The sequence below is a fragment of the Schistocerca piceifrons genome, chromosome 1, assembly GCF_021461385.2.
Source record: "Schistocerca piceifrons isolate TAMUIC-IGC-003096 chromosome 1, iqSchPice1.1, whole genome shotgun sequence".
Lineage (NCBI taxonomy): Eukaryota > Metazoa > Arthropoda > Insecta > Orthoptera > Acrididae > Schistocerca > Schistocerca piceifrons.
Genome location: NC_060138.1, coordinates 732,546,777 through 732,560,593, shown reverse-complemented (window position 1 = coordinate 732,560,593; position 13,817 = coordinate 732,546,777).

Genomic DNA, 13,817 nt, shown 5'->3' with positions numbered 1-13,817 from the left:
TGGAGGCAATGTCACCTTCTTAATAGGACCAAGTCTGTTCTTGCTACAGACTAAATGGGTTACGACGTCATCATCTAAGACAGTACGAATGTACAAAGCTGCTCCATTTGCCTTCTCCGAGGCATCACAGAATACGTGCAGCTGAGAGTCTCTTCCATGAGCTGTAGCTATCCATCTAGGGACACGTATATGTGACAATGAAGGTAAGCTAGATATCCAAGTGCGCCATCGTGCCCCTAAGTCCCAGGGCATAAGTTCATCCCAGCCAATTCCTCGGCACCATGTGTCCTGGAACAGCAATTTCCCAACAAGAGAAACTGGGGAAAACAGTCCGAGTGGGTCATAGAATTTAGCCGTACATTGTAAAAGGAGTCGTTTGGTGGCTGGCTCTTCTGACGACCTTCTGATGATTTCGCTAGGATCGATACAGAAGTAGTCACCTGCGGTGTTCCAGTCTACACCTAAAACTTGAGTCTGGGTGTGGAGTTCTCGCCCTTCTGCCCTCTAGATAGTGTGGAGTTGTTCGCAGTTGGTAGCCCATTTTGATAAGGGGGGACTGATCAATTTCATTAGGGTTACAAGTTCATAGTATATAGTTATCACCAAATTATCACCTTCTACTGAGATCACAAAATCGTCCATGTACGCAGTCTTGTTTATAAGTGGCGCTACGGTGGGAAATGCTGTCATACACTTGTCGGAAAGTTCTCTTAGTGTTGCAGAATGTAAAAATGGGCTGCAGGTCAGGCCGAATGGGAGTCTGTTAAAAACGGTATTCTGTTAGTTCGTCCGTCGTTTGAAGATTTCCTGATTGATCCTGGCTAATCTTGAACCAGAAAAATCTGGTCAAGTCTTTGTCCTTTTCGTTTAAGGTTAATTGTAGGAAAGGTTGTGTGATGTCCGCGACGATAGCCGTAGAATATAATCTGAAACGCAGTAAAATTTCCAGAATCTCTGGTAATAGGTTCGGTCCTACTTCTAATACCTCATTCAGAGAAGGTGCATTGTTTTCGTGAGATGAGGCGTCAAAGACTATTCTCCACATAGTGGTTCCGTATTTCTCCTTCCTCACTGCATGATGAGGGAGATAAAATAGCTCCTTTCCTGAGAGTGGGGTGGGAGCTACCTCTACTTGCCCCTTCGTAATGTAGTCTAGCATAAGATCGAAATACATTTGCTTAAATGTCTCTTGACGTTGAAATCTCTCCCTGAGGTGCTTGAATCGTTTTTCCGCGACAGGTCTGTTACTCGAAAGAACTTTATGTTGCATTTTGGGAAGTGTAACGACTGCTCGATGATCCTTTATAGAGAAAGATGCTCTAAACTCTTCAAGAAGTCTCGTATACTTGTTGTTCACAGGTAGATCCTGATCGGCAGTAATCCCTATAGTTTCCAAGTCCCAAAAGCGTCTGAAATCATTGTCAGAGTGCAGAGAAGATCGGTCAGTCTTAGCAAAATTTACCACGGTTGCATGCACACAGGCTTGTGACTTGTTACCACTAAGTATCCAGCCAAACAGAGAAGGAACTAACACTAAGGTTTCAGAGATGCGTATGGGCGAATTGTGCTTCACTATCTTCCAATAAAAATCGCCTCCTACAAGAATCTCCACGGGAAGATCTTCTGTTGAATCGGTTTTCGGATCTGCTAGCGTAATCTTACGGGCATCTGGTAAACTCTTTATGTGGTGTCACCGCCAGACACCACATTTGCTAGGTGGTAGCTTTTAAATCGGCCGCGGTCCATTAGCATACGTCGGACCCGCGTGTCGCCACTATCAGTGATTGCAGACCGAGCGCCGCCACACGGAAGGTCTAGAGAGACTTACTAGCACTCGCCCCAGTTGTACAGCCGACGTTCATAGCTACAGTTCACTGACAACTACGCTCTCATTTGCCGAGACGATAGTTAGCATAGCCTTCAGCTACAATTGCTACGACCTAGCAAGGCGCCATAATCCTTTGCTATATATATTGTGTTTATAACATGTATCATCAAGAGCGATGTTCTACAAATGTGGATTAAAGTTAAGTATTCTAGAAGCTACGTACTTTTCTTTATAGCATTCATTACGTATCCTGTTTCAGACCTCTCGCCAGCCTGCGTGAGTTTAAACGCGTGCCTTTCGGTTACCCGTCACTGTGGACTGGCTGTCTAGTCAGTCCACAACATTTTTGACGACGAGGACGGGGTGGTCGTATTGCTCTCATTTACTTGTCATGGCTTCGCCACAATCTCCAGATGTACTGTCCGAATTTTATCGCTTGCGGAATCAGCAGACGCAGGCGTTATTGGATGCCCTTGGACAGCTCGTCCAGGGTCAACGTGCAATGCAAAACGATGCGGCCGTCGCCGCTCCACCGCTACCGCACCCACAACATGCAGTTGCACCACCGTTTCGACACTTCGGTGCGGCGATGGAAAGCTGGACGGAGTGGTCACGCCAATTTGGATTTCATCTCGCCGCCTACAGAATTCAAGGTAACGAGCGGCAGCCTCATTTATTGGCGTGTGTAGGGGTGCAAACGTACCGTGTGATAGTGAAACTATTTCCCCGACGCGACGTAGCAACTATGTCCTACGAAGTAATTTTGTCTGCTTTAGATGCCTATTGCAAGGAATCAGTTAATGTAGTTGCAAAAAGGTATACGTTCTTTCGTACAAAACGTACGGCCGGTCAAACTAATCGGGAGTGGGTTGCAACTTTGCAAGGCCTTACGCGGGATTGTGCTTTTGAGTGTGAATGTGGACTCCCTTATTCAGATACTATGGTACGTGATGCAATTGCACAGAACGTTTCTGATGTTCGTATACGGGAGCAAATTTTGAAACTAGTCAATCCCTCCCTTCAACAAGTGATAGACATATTGGATAGGCAAGACACACTTGACTTGGCTCAGGAATCATTTGAAACTTCGCCAGCTGTGTGTCACATTAACCGGCCCGCCGGGCGAGCTGCACGGAACTGTAAACAGCCCTCGCGCACGTCCGCGCAGCCACGTGTCCCGTGCCAGCATGCAAATGCAGTGAAGTCATGCCCGCGGTGTGCTACTAGACATTCGCGTGAGAATTGCCCGTCACGCCAAGCTATTTGCTTTTCCTGTAATAAAAAAGGACATGTTCAGAGTATTTGCCAGAAAAAGCTCAGAACGGACACTAAAACCCATTCCAGGCCCTTTGCATCGCGCCGGCATCGAACCAAGAATACACAGGCTCGTGAACCTTCGCCCATGGACATTCATGTAGTTAATTCCACTCCGCCCAGTGCCACTCTCTCTAACAGTGACGGTGTTCGTCCCACAAAAAGTGTGCGTCGACGTCGCCGGAAATCACGTCAATTAGCAAGTGATTCTGTACCAGTGTCTGTTCAAATTGCACAAAACAAGCGCTCTTGTCGTCAACAGGACAATAAACTTTTTGTGGACTTGGACATTCATGGCAACGTGATCCCATTCCAGCTCGATACCGGCGCTGCAGTTTCATTGCTCAATAAAGACACGTACAAACAACTGGGCACACCTCCGTTGCATGCCGCAAATGTTACGCTAACTACATATTCAGGTTACAAGATCCCTGTGTTAGGACAGTGCAGCCTTCTTGCAACATACAAGGGACAAACAAAACTTGTGTCATTTTACGTAATTCGTTCTTCTGCTGCAGTGAACTTGTTTGGTTTAGATTTATTTCAGTTGTTTAACTTGTCTATAGTCAATCAGGTCCTATCAGTGAATCGGACTGTGCCTTCAGCCAGTGTTTCTCGTCTATGTGAAGAATTTGCAGACATTTTTGCACTGGGCCTTGGTTGCGCTAGGAACTATGAAGCACATTCGGATCTGAAAGTAAACGTGCAACCAAAATTTTTCAGAGCGCGCAATGTTCCCCACGCATTGCGTGATGAGGTCGCCAGAACATTACACGATTTAGAATCACAAGGTGTAATTGAATGTGTGCAGGCTTCTCTCTGGGCCTCACCCTTAGTAATTTTGCCAAAACCTTCTGGAAAATTGAGACTTTGTGTGGACTTCAAGGCAACAGTGAATCCACAACTAGTGATTGCATCTTTTCCTTTACCCCGCCCGGAAGATCTTTTTGACAAACTGTGCCCGGGTAAATCTTTTTTGAAGTTGGACCTCGCAGATGCGTACTTGCAAATACTGGTGGACGAAGAATCCCAGCGTGTATTGGTGGTTAACATGCATCTTGGTTTGTATCGCATCAAAAGACTGCCATTCGGGTGTGCATCTGCCCCTCCATTGTTCCAGCAATATTTACAAACTGTTTGTGCGTCAGTCCCTACTGCAGCAAACTATCTGGACGATATTGTGATCTCCGGACAGACAGAAGACGAACATTTAGCCAACCTCCGAACATTATTTCAGGTCTTGCGACAAAATGGTCTTCGCTTGCGGAAGGACAAATGTGTGTTTTATCGTGGAAATTCTTTGCAAGGCCGAAAGCCACTTCCCCTTGGCAACGCTTACACATAGATTTTGCTGGTCCATTCTGGAATGCTCGATGGTTGGTTGTGGTAGATTCATTCAGTAATTTTCCTTTTGTTGTCCGGATGTCTTCCACGACGTCATCTGCCACCATCCAAGCGTTATCCGCTATCTTTTGCATTGAAGGTCTTCCACAGACTATTGTTTCCGACAATGGCCCACAATTCATGTCCGCAGAATTTCAGTCTTTCTGCAAGGCCAATGGTATTCAACATCTGACATCCGCGCCGTTTTCGCCTTAATCCAACGGTGCCGCTGAACGATTGGTCCGGACTTTCAAGTCACAGTTGTTGAAGTTGAAAGAGTCGCATTCTCAGGAGGACGCGTTATTGCTCTTTTTGTCTTCGTATCGCTCTCAGCCCCGAGATGGTCGCTCGCCGGCTGAGTTGCTCCTTGGTCGTCCTCATCGAACCTTGATGTCTTTGCTGCATCCGCCGCATCAGGTTCCTGTGCAGCGGCAGCCACCTGCTTTTGCCCCTGGCGACGTTGTATACTATCGCAACTATCGAGGTTCACGGCGTTGGCTCGCAGGGCGCATTCTTCGCTGCCTCGGCCGCGCTATGTATCTGATTTTGGGGGCCTCTGGTGAGGTGCGTCGGCATCTCAATCAGCTGCGCCTCTGTCGTCGCCTGGGTTCTGCCACTCCCCGTCTGTTTTCAGCGACGGTGCCGTCCGGTCGGCGCCCTGGGGACCCATCTACTGGCTCGCCTCATCCCAGGTGTTACCGACGCTGCATTCCATTTTGCCCCATGGCGTCGCGCCGCCGCCGCAGCCGCCGCCGGCGCCGCCCGCAGTGGACGCGTCGCTGCATCCGCCGGGCGCCTCCCTGGGTCGCGCGCCGCCGATCGCTTCCCGTGACCAGCTGTCCTCCGACTTGGAACTCTTGCCAGCTCCGGCCCATCTGTCGTCTTCGCCCGTCGGGTGCTCCGACTCGAGGGCGGTCGACCCTTCGGCCCCTCCTGACTGTCTTATGGCGCATACACCGCATGTTGGCGTGCACCCTGGACTAGGTTTTCAGGCGTTTCCTAGCTCCCCTCGGACCGAATGGCAGGGTGCGGGTGGCACAGCCTCGCCTGTTGTTAGGCTCCCCACCTCGTCGCATACGCCAACATGGGGTCCTCTCCACGGCGGGCGGAAGCCTTATACCACAACCGTCCGCCGATTGGCGGGGGAGGAATGTGGTGTCACCGCCAGACACCACACTTGCTAGGTGGTAGCTTTTAAATCGGCCGCGGTCCATTAGTATACGTCGGACCCGCGTGTCACCACTATCAGTGATTGCAGACCGAGCGCCGCCACACGGAAGGTCTAGAGAGACTTACTAGCACTCGCCCCAGTTGTACAGCCGACGTTCATAGCTACAGTTCACTGACAACTACGCTCTCATTTGCCGAGACGATAGTTAGCATAGCCTTCAGCTACAATTGCTACGACCTAGCAAGGCGCCATAATCCTTTGCTATATATATTGTGGTTATAACATGTATCATCAAGAGCGATGTTCTACAAATGTGGATTAAAGTTTATTCCAGAAGCTACGTACTTTTCTTTATAGCATTCATTACGTATCCTGTTTCAGACCTCACGCCAGCCTACGTGAGTTTAAACGCGTGTCTTTCGGTTACCCGTCACTGTGGACTTGCTGTCTTGTCAGTCCACAACACTTTATATGTTGTGGAACTGAAGGCTGGTGAGAAATAACGTGAGTACTTTCGAAGGCAGTAAGTGGCACTGAAGAATTCTGCCAAAGCCCCTTCATATTAAACTGAACAAGCCTGCGGTGGCGTGTAGGGGCGTGTAGGGTTTGATTCAAAGGAACAAACGGTTAGTTCTTGTCGGTGTACCGTTTGCAGTTTCAGATCATCAATCAGCGATTTTACTATGAAGCTGGACTGACTACCTGCGTCCAGTAGACATCGCGTTGTCCTGCTCAATCCTGTAGGTCCTGAGACGCATACTTGGGCTGTCTGAAGGTACGTGTAACCGTGGGGAGCGACAGATACCTTTCCAACGGAAGTAACGTTTGTCTGACCCGCAGGGCCCCTAATATCCTTTAGTTCCTCACAAATGGACTTATGATGCAGTCTTTTACAGTTAACACACCGAGCCTTTTCTTTCTTTTTGCAATTTGACACTTTGTGTCCACGTTGAAGACAAAGAAAGCATCTGTTTGCTAGTTTCAATTTATCTGTTCGATCATTAACGCGTACGATCTTCTTACAGTCTTGCGCCCAATGACCGTCAGATTCACAAAAGACGCAGAATGGTTCCTTTACGCTGGTATCCTTCGGAGTCGATCTTTTAGATTTCGCGTGTACGTGAAGTATGGACGCTGTGGGAAGGTTACTAGAAGTGCTTGAAAATTCACCGCGTATCTTCTGCGTGGTAAGCGCCTCGTCGACTTCCTCGTTCAGAAACTCCATCAGTTGCAAAATGTCCCCTTCGGATATTCCTGTACGCTTGGCGTGAATTATCCAGCGGCGGCAAATATCATCCGGATAAGCGCGTAAAATTTTCGGCGCAAGGACACGGCCGTATCCGTTCACGTCTTCCCCAAGTGCCCGGAGAGCTTGAATACGTCGCTGGCATTCAATGAATGTTGAATTAAGTTCCTCTGGGGTGGACAGCTTAATTGGTTTTATGGCTTCGAGATACTCTAAGTGGGCTTGAATTATTCGATCCTTGTTGCCATAACGCGCTCGGAGAATCCTCTTCGTTTCTGCGTACGTCTCGGCCGTCACCGCAATACCGTCCACTAAATGCTTTGGTTCTCCCGAGCGATAGCCGCGAAGAAAAATGTGTTTATTGATTGTAGTTACCGTCGGATCTTTGTCAACCGACTGCTCAAACTGCTCCCAGAATCGCGCCCATGTCTCAATATCGCCTGAAAAATGCTCAAGTTTGATAGGCGGAAGTTTTACTGAAGCTGTGGGAACACTCATTATTACAGATTGTGCCGGCGGATTGTCGGGAATCTTTATGTCTGCTACCGATTTCGCAAGCTGTTTCTCTATTTCGTGAGACAATCGGGAAATTGTGAGTTTCGCGGTGTCTATATAATCTTCGCATTTAGGAACATCTTCTTCGTATTAGCCATCGTCTAACAACTCGTGAATATCCTCATCTAATTTAACGAGGCGGTCCAGAACGCTTCCCAATCTGTCATTGTAATACACTCCTGGAAATTGAAATAAGAACACCGTGAATTCATTGTCCCAGGAAGGGGAAACTTTATTGACACATTCCTGGGGTCAGATACATCACATGATCACACTGACAGAACCACAGGCACATAGACACATGCAACAGAGCATGCACAATGTCGGCACTAGTACAGTGTATATCCACCTTTCGCAGCAATGCAGGCTGCTATTCTCCCATGGAGACGATCGTAGAGATGCTGGATGTAGTCCTGTGGAACGGCTTGCCATGCCATTTCCACCTGGCGCCTCAGTTGGACCAGCGTTCGTGCTGGACGTGCAGACCGCGTGAGACGACGCTTCATCCAGTCCCAAACATGCTTAATGGGGGACAGATCCAGAGATCTTGCTGGCCAGGGTAGTTGACTTACACCTTCTAGAGCACGTTGGGTGGCACGGGATACATGCGGACGTGCATTGTCCTGTTGGAACAGCAAGTTCCCTTGCCGGTCTAGGAATGGTAGAACGATGGGTTCGATGACGGTTTGGATGTACCGTGCACTATTCAGTGTCCCCTCGACGATCACCAGTGGTGTATGGCCAGTGTAGGAGATCGCTCCCCACACCATGATGCCGGGTGTTGGCCCTGTGTGCCTCGGTCGTATGCAGTCCTGATTGTGGCGCTCACCTGCACGGCGCCAAACACGCATACGACCATCATTGGCACCAAGGCAGAAGCGACTCTCATCGCTGAAGACGACACGTCTCCATTCGTCCCTCCATTCACGCCTGTCGCGACACCACTGGAGGCGGGCTGCACGATGTTGGGGCGTGAGCGGAAGACGGCCTAACGGTGTGCGGGACCGTAGCCCAGCTTCATGGAGACGGTTGCGAATGGTCCTCGCCGATACCCCAGGAGCAACAGTGTCCCTAATTTGCTGGGAAGTGGCGGTGCGGTCCCTTACGGCACTGCGTAGGATCCTACGGTCTTGGCGTGCATCCGTGCGTCGCTGCGGTCCGGTCCCAGGTCGACGGGCACGTGCACCTTCCGCCGACCACTGGCGACAACATCGATGTACTGTGGAGACCTCACGCCCCACGTGTTGAGCAATTCGGCGGTACGTCCACCCGGCCTCCCGCATGCCCACTATACGCCCTCGCTCAAAGTCCGTCAACTGCACATACGGTTCACGTCCACGCTGTCGCGGCATGCTACCAGTGTTAATGACTGCGATGGAGCTCCGTATGCCACGGCAAACTGGCTGACACTGACGGCGGCGATGCATAAATGCTGCGCAGCTAGCGCCATTCGACGGCCAACACCGCGGTTCCTGGTGTGTCCGCTGTGCCGTGCGTGTGATCATTGCTTGTACAGCCCTCTCGCAGTGTCCGGAGCAAGTATGGTGGGTCTGACACACCGGTGTCAATGTGTTCTTTTTTCCATTTCCAGGAGTGTATTTATAATCCGCGATTTCCGATGTGTCGGGCAACCTTGCAACTTCCGCCACGAGTCGTGTAATGTTTGCTCTTTCTCTCATACGTTTTCTCTTTAGAGAGTGTAATTGCGCTTCTGGTTTGTGGTCTCGCACGTCCATTCCGTCCGATTACTCGAATGTTTAAAGCAGTGTCGGCTAGCGATCAGCTGGTCCTAGTAAGGCGTTATCTTTGGATCGCTAGTCGAAGTAGTTCAATTGATGGTCGCTAGATGGCAGCACTAGTCATAAACAATCTACAGGCGTAACGTAGGATCTGATAATTCGTTAAAGCGCTAATCGAACAGCTACAATAGCAGTACACAGCGGCAATAATGTAATCAGTTGCCTTTACAAATGGCACTACAAAACATGTTGCGTGATAATTCAATTGAACTTAGCTGTGTATGATGGCGGTTGTCGTCGAAGAGCTTGTTGCGTGGTGTAACAAATCGCTGCAGTAAACCCCGTCGTAGTATTGCCGCGTGACGTGCGTCCAGAATTCGGTTCACTACGACAATCGTGGAATTGTCTCGGGCAAAGTCTATCCCGGGTTTCGGCACCAAATTCTTATGTCGTGAATCACAGTAGAGCAGCGATTAGCAGTCCAACAACACTTTATTCCATAGTCACAGAACATACAATATAACAAGTGAAAAATACATTGTCCTAAGAGTAAACAAACAGTCTCTCACTTGCGAGAAATACATCACTCTGTGACACACGGTGTCCCAAGGAAAATGCAAACACTCAAACTCAATGTATCGCTGCTAGCTTACCTACAAATATCGATGCAAACATATCAGCATATAAAACTGAAATGTGTTTCTGCACCTGTAACGCACAACTGGGAATTTCCAACGAACAGCTAAATAGGAAGCCTAATACTCACACATTCCGGCCTTAGTACGTTACATCGGGCAATCATACAAACACAGTACAATAAATTATAAAATAATAATTGGGTGTAGCTCTACTACCAAGAATTTCCACCATCAGCACACTGTTACTACATACTACACGGCTATGAGGGCTACTTAGTCCATGGACAATAGCTGCAAGAGACGTTGAGACAACTGGTAGTCACTTTCAATAGCTGAACATGTCTTTAGCATAATTGCAGTCATAACGCAGAATTCTGCTGTACAGCGGTAGAACACGCTCTCACCATGGAGGTAAGACACAATACAAAAGCACCCTCTTGCCACAGCCACTGTCAAGCTTTGTAATATCGGAACTTATAACGAACATTCGAAACATATACACCAACCATAGGCTGTCTTCACTGTGCACTGTACCGCCGGTACAATTATCTCAGTCAGAAAACCTATCAGCTAACCAGCAAAGACTATGGGTCACTAAAGCACACTCCCAATGCTCAGTATTCGTTGCCATCCTATTTGGCCACCAGATAAAAGCACGTCCACCGTCCAGGTAGACGATGTCCACGACAGCTTGACCAAGGTCGTTGACTGCACAATCTGCAAGACTCCATGGCACAGCATGTTGCAGACGAACTTCCATCTCGGCTGCTGACTACCAGCCAACTCTCTGGTCTGCTCCAACCGTGTCCTGCTATGACAACTTGGGCCCGCCACGCCGCCCCCAAAATAAGTCTGGATAGAGTCCCGAAGCAGGAGCAGCCCCGTCCCATTCTTCATCCACCACGAGCTACTACGGCTTGCAGCAGTGGTTGAAGTTCTAGTCGCCCCATCTCCCCGTCTCTTGACCGACACATCCAGGCCCAGCCTGCCAATATGGACAACCTCAGCCGCTACGCCAATCCTTGGCCACAACGGTGTGCTGCGGGTTTGTCCACTGCTTCCACTTTTGGCCTCAAGACGATATTTTTATCACCCAGTCGAGGCCCACGAGATAGACTTGTCAGGGTGCGTACGTCACAGCACGCGATTCTGCATATCTTACGAGTGCCAGTAGCCGTCTCTGGTGGGGAGAGAGTAACTATCTTAGACGAGCTTAATAATTCTTGACTACCCGCTTAAATTCAAGACCTTCAGTGGGCAACTTTTCAATTGGATGCTGATTTCCCCAGAGCCCTGCACGGAGCCGAGTGTTCGCCAAGTGTGGCGGACAAGCCAACTAGTGTGATGTCACAAGTTCGTTGCAAGGCCCGTATGTCTCGACAGCCCAGCACTCGATGCACCTAAGGCGACTACTTTCTTTGACGAAGAAATGTGATCAACTATTCATAAAATGTTATTTCAGAAAGATATCTGATGTGGTGGAAATAGGATTATTATACTGCCATCATATTTTACTTGACAAAGATCTTTGATGTCATCGTTCCTCTAGCGTAGCCGACGAAGACTTATTACTGTGCTCTGCAGTTGCGTCTACCGCGACGGCATTGTATTTACATTTGGAAGAGGAACAGAAAAAAAGAAAAATAAATGCACTGGGACGAAGCCTTGGGTTTCACGGCGAGATGCTAAAAGCATCCAACAAAATGTGTTACGTGAGCTGCAAGTCGGGGACGTAACATCGTACGAAAATTAGTTACGTATGGATGATGGTACATTTCAGTACTCGCTCAAAAAGTGGCTCCTCATATTACGAAACGGAACACTCACCTCAGAAGTGGTGAAATAGGCAGACTTATCGTAACACTGTAATTTATTGTAACAGGATAAAGATACTCTATTTTACAGTACAGCACTCGAATATCGCAGTGCACACTGACGGACATAATACCATAAACGTGTGAATCTATTTATAAAGTACTGAAGGAGGAACATCTGAAGACAAGCAACTGTTTAGTACATACTATAGCCATTAAGAAGTATTTCCGTTTCTATAGAAGTTGTAATTTTTTTTTCTTTATATCCTCGGGGGTGCTTCCTGGCCATACTTTACTACCAACGCTGTAGAAATTTCTTCATTGGTCTCGCGTCTTCTTAATCTATTTTTGTATTCCGAATGCCGCAAATTACACTTGCTTCGTACTTGTCTATCAGTATCGTTGTAGATGCGACGCACCATGTTAATTTTGAAGCCATGTTGATGAACATTGGATGCCAGACAGCTGCGGCGATACTAGCGCCCCAAGCGGCTAAGTATCTCCATACAATAAACACAAGATGGACGCTTTGTTTGATCAAATCTAAGGCGAGGCAGTAGATTTAATCAAATAAAATTTGAATAAGGCCTAACTTTGACGAAGTTCCTCATTATTTGACAAGAAACTTTGGCAAAGGAAATTTGATAGATTAATACTGGCCTAACTAACTTCTACAGTATTGTGCCTCCCACTTAGGTTCATAGCGTCGCTACTGTTGCTCAAACGTCATCCTAGGTTATCATATTTTCATTCTTCATACCACTAATTATGTCAAAATGTTCAAATGTGTGTGAATTTCTAAGGGACCAAACTGCTGAGGTCATCGATCGCTATTCTTACACACTAATTAACTAAGAACAACACATTCACGCATGCCCGAGGGAGGACTCGAACCTCCGGCGGGAAGGGCCGCGCAGTCCGTGACATAGTGCCCAAGACCGTTCGGCCACTCCGCACGGCCTAAATATATCAGGGTATATTTGTCGCTACCTATGGAAGCAATCGAAGCTTCTTTATAAATACACACGCATATCTTTCAGAGTTTGCTTCTTTATAAATACACATGAATACCTTTCAGAGTTTGACAACATATGCCATAAACGAATGAAAATAAACAAAGTAGACAAATTTTAGTCTTGGCCAGTCACTTACTGCAGACACTGCTCTAATGGTAAAAATAGCAGCATTCAGTTTTTCAACGAGATCCGAAAACACGGTTTTTTCATGATGGCTTACGACGTATTTAAAAGCCTAAGAGTTTTGAATGTTCAAACTCACTAATCATGCCCCAGTTCTGTGTAATGTATTAGAAACTGTGTAAACTGAGTCTTACATCAACTTTGTTTCTACAAGCCACCAACTTGTGTATCGAACTGCACCATTTGGTATATTGGCTATGTTGCACTCAACATCTTGCACTGCCGAGCTAGGATAATCACAAAACGGAAATATTTTAGAATTAAGGTCATACGGGACACTTCAGTTATACACTGCATACAGAGTGTTCCCGCTAAGAGACGTCATGCACATTGTTTCATCAGATATAGGTAATTTAGTTTTTGCAGTATGTAACTTAAGTCAACCAAATCAAATACTGCTCTTCAAGTCTTTCAGGCACCATCCAGTGTTGACGAAATGCTTCAATTTGTTCCCCGTTACAAGGAAAGTTATTTTTTAAAGTGAAATGTTATGTGCCCATTCGATATAACGCTTTCAAATTAGTCTAGCGTTGTGTTTGTTCTATCGATATGTATTGACAGGGACAGTAAAACACGAAGAAGAGCAGCGACCGCTCCGCCCTGGCCAACGCTGACTTAGTGCCACGCAGCAGCGCTGCTCAGTCGCTGCAGGAATGTCAGGTTTTCCGCTCAGTACTGGTTACATCACACTGGACTAATCTGGGACCGTTCTTTCGAATGGTATACAAAGTTCAGCTGTAAAAAGTTTGTAATAGGAAACAAACTGACGCTTTCAATAGACACTTGGCATTGCACGAAAGATACGACGAACAGTGCTTATTTTGTTGTTTGGGGAGACTCCAGTCACATATTGCAAAAACGGATCGCTTCTTTCATAAGCGCCTTAACTCCACTCTTATGACATTTTGTGCTACGCACATTTTTGTGTTT